Here is an 8,183-nt window from a genome sequence, read left to right as displayed (position 1 = left end):
AATGTCCTAATTCCTGGAACATATGAATATGCTATGTAATAAGGAAAAGGATAATTAAGATTACAAGTAGAACTAAATTTGCTAATTAGCTAATATTAAGATGGTGAGATTATCTTAGATTATCAAGGCAGCCCCAACATAATCACAAAGATCCTTCAATGCAGCAGAGGGAGTCAGAAGAGGGCATTGGAGTAATGTGATGTGGAAAGAACTAAATCCATCCATACTGGCTTTGAAGATGGAGGAAGGGTGCCTTGAGCCAAGTAATATGGGAAGCCTCTAAAAGGTGGAACATGATACTTCACTGTAGCCTCCAGAAAGAACCACAACCCTGCCAACATGTTGAATTTTGCCCAGTGAGACCCATGTCAGACTTCTGCTCCCCAGAACTTTAAGATAATAAATTTGTTGGTTTAAACCATTAAGAATATAGTAAAGTGTTACAGGAACAACAGAAAAGAAATACTCAGGGTAATGTTTAGATCTTATAGGGTCTCCATGAGCATCCTAACAAAAGTATCTCTTTCCACTAATTTCCTGTTATTTATTTATGAAAAGTGACCCAAATTCCATTTCTTTTTATGGTAACTTATTTTTTTTAAGCAAAGACATTGTAACTTTGGAGTTAGACATTTGAGTTTCAATTCTAGCTTTGACATTTACTAATCATATAACATTAAGCAAGCTATATTAAATGTCTAAAACTTGGTTTTTCCAGTTCGGAAATGGTAATAATTATTTGGACCTCAAAGCATTTTGATGGTGACTAAATGAGATTGCATTCAAAGTGCTTAATATTATATGTGGTCAGATATGTTAGATTAATGGTTGCTATTATTACCATTATTTTTACATGATTAGTTTATTTTTCCTTAGACAGTGTTCAACTGTATTCCAAATTTCTGGTGTTTAATTTGGCATTAACATTTATATTTCCCATTTCTTCAAACATCTTGTCTTTCTCTTAGAAGTATGACACTTTATATGTTTATTAAATGATTATAGGCAAAATAGGTACAAATTGTTGGACTTTATGTGCATTCCTGGCACAGAGCCAGGAGAGGATCAAAACCCCTTTAGAAAAATTTCCCATGATAAAAAATGTATATATTTGAAAGGAGTAGTTGTGAGAATGCAGTCACTCTAAATAGTCATTCAGTGCAAACATATGGGCTCTCACCTGGGTAGACCAAAATGACTAAATTCTCCAACCTGAATGAATGAAACTGCTCCCGTTCTTTAAATCTAGAGATTCTTAAAGTGAAACAAATAAATATAAGCGTGACACTATCATTTTATTTAGTGCTCTCCTTATGCCAAAAAATGTAAAGAAAAAAATAAACTTATGGATATATGTAAAGAATACCAAGCTGATATAAAAATATCTTAAATAAAAACTAATGTGTTTCATATTGTATTGTCTTACAACCATAAGTATTTGTGCATCAAACATAAGGCCATTTTACTAGGCAGGAATATCACCAGTGGAGAAAGCTGATACAAAAGAAAGCAGGGAAGGTCGTGAAACACATTTGACTATTTCTATTTTTTCTGATTTATCATCAAATACAAATATCACTGAAAGATGAATATTCCAAATACAATCATGTGCCACACAATGATGTTTCAGTTGATGGTTGCTTGGATTAGGGTAGTGATGAAGACTATAATGAGAAGGAGTCAGATTCTGGATATGTGATGAGGAGGAGTGGCATGGACTTTAGAAAGAAATGTGAGAATCCAGAGCATATAGATAGTATTTGAGGTCATGAAACTAGACGAGATTACAAAAGAAGAAAAGAGAGAGAAGTCATAAGTGATGAGGGCAGAATTCTGAGGCACTTAAATGATTAGCAGTTTTTGTATTAGAAGGAACCAACAAAGGAAACAGAGAAGTAGGCAGAGAGGGAGCAGGGAAACAGAGTGTGAGCCATCCTGAAAGTGAAGTGGAAAGTGTATTTTATGGAGGATAGAGTGATCAACTGTGTCAAAGTTATTGCTAGTGAAAACAGAATAAAGACTATATGATTGCTGGATTGATCCACTGGATGTAATAAATGATCATTGGATTCTGCAAGGAAAAGGTTATTGGTGACCTCAACTTAGCAGTTTTGGTGCAGTGGCAGTGTTGAAAGTCAGACTGAAATGGGTTCAAGAGGGAATAAGAGGGAAAGAAGTGGAGCATCATCAATGTTTGCTATCAAAAGGAGAGGAGCAGAAGCAATGGGGCAGTAACTTGATTGCATGCTGAGAATGATTCAACAGAGAAGGAAAAATTGATTATGTAGGAGAGAAGGGAGGGGTGGCTTTTATAGGAGCCAGCATAGGAAGTAGTGCTCTAGCCTGTGGTTCCCAACCCCCAGGGCATGGACTGGTACCAGTCCATGGCATGTTAGGAAGCAGGCTGCACAGCAGGAGGTGAGTGGCAAGGGAGCAAATGAAGCTTCATCTGTATTTACAGCTGTTCCCCATCCCTTGCATCACTGCATAAGCTCCGTCTCCTGTCAGATTAGCGGCGGCATTCTCATAGGAGCACAAACCTAACTGTAAACTGCGCAAGCTAGGAATCTAGGTTGGACTCCTTATGAGAATCTAATGCCTGCTGATCCGAAGTGGAGCTGAGGCGGTGAAGCTAGCACTGGGGAGTGGCTACAAATACAGATTATCATTAGCAGAGAGGTTTGACTGCATAATAAATCTAATGAGCTTGATTCATCCTGAAACCTTTCCACCCACCCACACCCTCCTGGTGTGTGTAAAAATTATGTTCCATGAAACTGGTCCCTTGTGCCAAAAAGGTTGGGGATTGCTGCTCTAGTGGAAAGGGTGACCTTAAATAAGATCCAATTTAGTCTATAGGGACAGCACAGCTGACACAGTGAATGGCACAGTTAAAGACAGGTGGATAAATGCAGTAGTTGAAGCATGTGGATGTTTTCTTTTAAATGCTTCTGTTTTCTCAATGAAAAAAGAAGCATAGTCATTAGCTAAGAGGGATCATGTGGGAATAGATGTGGGAAGTTGGAAGAAAGAAACATGATAAGGCCCTTCCAAGAATGCCTGGTATATGGCAGATTATCACCAGATTATTATTGTTTGTGTTGTTATTACTAGGACTACTACTTTTACTACTATATATTTTTAAACCAAACCACTCAAAAACAGTGTTTTAGCCAAAAATAATGACTTTAATAATAGTAGCTACAGATAGGATGCCAAATATTAGTGGGGAGGTATTTGTAGGACATTTGGATCTTACCGCATTTCTGAAATTGTGCTTATTGGGACACACTTCTCTTCCTTTCCTTTGTTAGCGTAGCTATCGTGCTTTTCAGCTGCCCCAAACCTACCTTGGCTGCATTAAACTGTAAATAAATCCTACATCTACATTCAAACTGCAGGCAAGATTCTCATAATTGAAAAAATATTCAAAATAAATCCAAATTGCTCTTTCTTAAAAAAGATGTATGCTACTCTGAAGGAAGTTGGAAAAGCAATTACTACAACATAAATTATATTTATATTTTTGTTAATATCAACTCTATTTACAAAGTTATATTCACTCTAAATAAATACTTAGAAATGTGTACTTACACATGTAAATATAACCATATTTTTATTTAATAGCTTAAAATACACTTGATTTTCCTATGTATGTGTGGAATATCAGTCACGTATTTTTTTCCTTTCTTGCCCAGAAAGGATAGAAAAAAAATTTTCTTCAGCTTAAACAGTTTTTTTTTTCCCCCCTGGAAGTAATTTGAGATTGTGTCTAGAGAGCAGAGACTCTGTAGACAATTTTGTCAGTGAATAGAATTGAGTGAATTGGGTGTTTAAAATGTCCCTGGTCATGGATTTTAGTTGTTCTGTCATTTTCCCTTACATTTAGGTTGAGGTAGGCAGAAAGTTTCTCATATCTATTTCTTCATCACTCATCTTATTGCATATTTTTGATGTGCTGGGCCTCATTGTTTAAATTTACTGTTAAAAAACTCACCTTTATAAGTATTAAGACAGGAATAAGTTGTTAACTAATATTTTAAAATATCCTTTGTTTTTGAATTACTGTAAGAGTATACATCTTTATCTCCTACATCTCTTCCTATAAATAATTGCAGATTTTAACATTTTCTAGTTCCATCTAAAATCCATCCAGGATATATACACAGTACCCCTCAGTTTGAAGGTGGTGGTTGAGAGTTCTTACTCACAAAAATGCTTTTACAGAGCATTTTTAATTGAGTTTAACAAATTCTCATACCTAGCTATCCTTCTGCAGTATTATCAATACAAAATATTCAAGTAGCTGCCACTCTAAGTTCCTCTCTCAGTAATGTGGATCTTCAGCATAGGTAAAGTAATTAGCTTTCTTTCATGGCTACAAAGAGTATGCATGGCATGCTAAAGCAATAGAAAAGGTGGAAAGCAACACAGTTTGTGGTTTCAAGAGATGATGACTGATTTTAAAAAGTGTAACAGACAGTATTGTGAAGCCAAATGCCTAAGAAATTTAAGATCAAATTACAGAGGGTCAGGAAAATGTTAAATTGTTCTTAGTATTGGCTAGCCCTCATATTTCAAAAAGTGATATGGCATGAAAAATGTTAAACTTTTCGATGAAACAGGTTCTGTAGCTCAGGAGACTGCAGAAAAATTTAAAAATACCTGGTATGTGTTATAAAGAAAAAAGATTATATGTAAGAGCAGGTTTTCTATGCTGATGAGACTGGATTGTTTTACAATATTGCAAATGAATAACAGAAATGGTATTTTGGTTGGTGAATATGTTAAGACCAGAGAACCTGACCATGTGTATTTTCCTGAGAAGCAATAGTTTACTATTCACTAATTCAGTACTTGCAGTGACTTTATATAACATGACTAGTGTGAATAACAATAATTGACATTAAGAGATATGTGGGAACAGAATTGGAGACCCTCTCTTAATGAATGTAGCTAAGAAAATTAAGAGTAAAAATCATCTCTACAGTTTACACAAGGATAATCTACCAGCAATGCAATTTAACATGTCTATAACTAATGTCCTCATTTTTACCATTTAACAAAATACATAAAACAACCTTATTTCTGTTCATAGTAATGCATGTTATACACTATGGTTTTCTAATAGTGCTTTCAAGCCCAAAAATTTAATGGTGGGCTCTTAGGAAGTAAGACAAAGGCCAAATTTATAGAACCATGGTACCTCTATTTTATGTCTTAAAGAGACTAACATTTCCATAGTCTGTTTTTATACATTAGGGTTCCATGTAAACTTTTTATCTCTAATTTCTCTGTAAGTTAAAAGATTTATTTATCAGTTTATAATGTTTTCATCATTGGTTATACCTAGGAGAAATTTGCCTGTGCTGGAGAATTTGTTGCTTGACGGCTCTCTAAGCTGATATTTATCGTGTCTGCTCTTACCTCATAATTCAGGACATTTTTCTGGGTTTTTTTGAGGGGTGGGTAGCATCTCAGAATAGAAAGGTTTTATATTTCCTCTTAACTGTATAATCTCAGGACCACAGTTTATCATATGTTCCAATTTACGAAGTTACAGAATCTCTTTAGGGCTCTTTCAGAATGTCACACACAGAAATGGCTATTAGAATCTAACTCTGACAAAACTGAAATGCTCAGCTTCCTGGGATGAGCAGACTAACTTGGACACCCAATAGAGATCAAAACAAACAAACATACATGCAAGCAAACTGCTGTTTCATTGAAAGTTCTATTTATATACCTATAACAGTGTCTGTCACAGAGTAGATCCTAAAGAAATATTTCTTAAACCAGCACTCATTTAGTCAATATTTATTGGATATCTTCTCTGTGCCAGGCACAGTCGTAGAGATTCAAAAGTGATACAAAGAACACAAGGGCCCATCATATTCATGAAGAGTAAAATATAATCACTGTTATAAAAATTATAAATGCTACAGAAACTCTGCCTATAGATATAAATTTTTCTAGACAAGAACATATTTGGTACAAAATGTGAAGGTTGAGTAGGAGTTTGCAAGATGAAATGGCACTGGAAAGACGCAATCTGGGCAGACAGAACATATGTGAAAATTTTTAAGGTGTTACAAAGAAAATTAAAAACTCCGGGACTAAAGATTGAGCACTGCATGTGAACTGTATTGCCAGGCAAGGAACACGTGATCCAACACGCTTTGTGAGATAAAACTTTGAAAAAAATTAAGAAGATTTTTTAAAATTTTTATGTTTTAAAATAGAATCTATGTCCCACCATCAGGAAAGTAAAGTCTTTGGGTTTTTTTCTTTCTTTTTTTTTTTTCTTGGTGGGGTGGGCACAGTGTGACTCCCTAAGCCCCTCCCCTTCTTCAGGAAGTATGGAATAAAAATTGTATGAAGGAAGGAGCTTCTCAGTGTTTGGAGGGATTGAACGGGGGCAGAAACCCCCAGCACCCAAGGACTTCTCTCTTCTTCTCATGCTCTCACTGTGGATGGTGGTCCAGGGGGCTCTTACTCCATGGAAACCATGTGCACCATAAGGTTCACTACCTTGTTGCTGTAGCCAAATTGTCCTGCCAGGAAATAAGCTTAACAAAGTGATCATTGAGAGCAATGTCAGCCCTAGCATTGAAGGTGGAGGGTGGCTGTCACTTAAAGTTGCAGGAAATATCCTCAGTGTAGCCAAGGATGCTCTTTAGGGGGCCTGTGATGCCTGCTTCATCACCTTCTTGAGGTAATCATATTTGGCAGGTTTTTCTAGATGGCAGGTGAGATCTGCAACTGACACATTGGGGAAGGAGATACAGAAAGGCACGGTAGTGAGCTTCCCATTCAACTCAGGGATGACCTTGCCCACAGCCTTGGCAGCATCAGTTGGTGCAGGGATTATGTTCTGGGCAGCCCCATGGCTATGATGCTACAGTTTCCCAGAGGGGGTCATTCACAGTCTTCTGGGTGGTAGTGATGGCATGGAATGTGGTCATGAGTCCTCCTATGATGTCCCCAAAGTTGTCATGGATGACCTTGGCCATGGGAGAAAAGCAGTTGGTGGTGCAGAAAGCATTGCTGAAGATCAAGAGGGAGGTGCCATACTTCTAATGGTTCATGCCCATGGGGGCTCAGCAGAGCGGACAGAGCTGATGACCATTTGGCTTCACCCTTCAAGTGAGCCCCATTCTTTTCTAAGGTAGTAAAAACACCAGCAGACTCCACAACATATTCAGCAGTAGCATCACCCCATGTGATGGTAGGATCTCACTCCTGGAAGGTGAAGATGGGCTTCCCATTGACAACAAGCTTCCTGTTCTCAGCCTCAACTGTGCCATTGAACCTGCCATGGGTGCAATCATACTGGAACATATAGACCATGTAGTTGAGGTCAATGAAGGGGCCATTTACAATGACAATATCCACTTTGCTTGAGTTAAAAGTGGGCTTGTTGACCAGGAGCCTAATATGACCAAATCCATTTGCTCCAGTCTTCACCATCATGACTCAGAGATGTGATTGGCCCTGCATGAGAAGATGTGGCTCTCTGTCAAACAGGGAGAAGCAGAGAGCAAGAAAGTAAAGTCTTCGAATGCCATTGACTGACTAGCAATATTTGGACTATTAGGCATTGTGTAAGGTTGGACTGCCTAGAAGTCCTCTGCACTGTGTCCATGAAGTCCCCAGTTTTGGATCATGGTGTCTAGTTACTGTGGTTGCTATTTGAAGTACCCTTTACAGACTACCATACCCCCGTTGTCATTTTAGCAGAAGCCTGGCCATAAGACCATGTCAGAGTTCTTGTGGGGTGGAGGGAAGGCAAAAAAAAAAAAAATAGAATATCCTATTGCAATTATATATGAATGAATGGACTCTGGCAACAGTTATTATAACGGCGAAGGAGCATTTACAATGATTGGATATTAGGTGTAAAGTAAGTAGTACTGTCAGGGGAAATCTGCTCAGACCTGCTCAGCATCAAAAGCATTTGAGAATTCTGAGATCATTATATTTAATGAGGCAACTATTTTATCATTTAAATATGAAATAAGACTTTTGGGATATGCATAATATTTAAACTAATATCATTAATATTATAAATTATATCAGCTGCTCTATTATATGTATAGGGTCTGATTTAGTATTCACAACACTGTTATCAACTAGTATTGTACTTCATTACAAAAGTGATCCATGTAACCAAAAACATTTGT

The 8,183-nt window shown here is 37.1% G+C and overlaps 1 pseudogene; it reads right to left on the bottom strand.

Moving 5' to 3' along the window:
- Nucleotides 1-6,492: 6,492 nt before the first annotated feature.
- Nucleotides 6,493-7,470, bottom strand: LOC123637706 (annotated as a pseudogene).
- Nucleotides 7,471-8,183: the final 713 nt, after the last annotated feature.

This window comes from Lemur catta, chromosome 5 (assembly GCF_020740605.2).
Source record: "Lemur catta isolate mLemCat1 chromosome 5, mLemCat1.pri, whole genome shotgun sequence".
Classification (NCBI taxonomy): domain Eukaryota; kingdom Metazoa; phylum Chordata; class Mammalia; order Primates; family Lemuridae; genus Lemur; species Lemur catta.
This window is presented reverse-complemented; position numbering and strand designations above follow the sequence as displayed.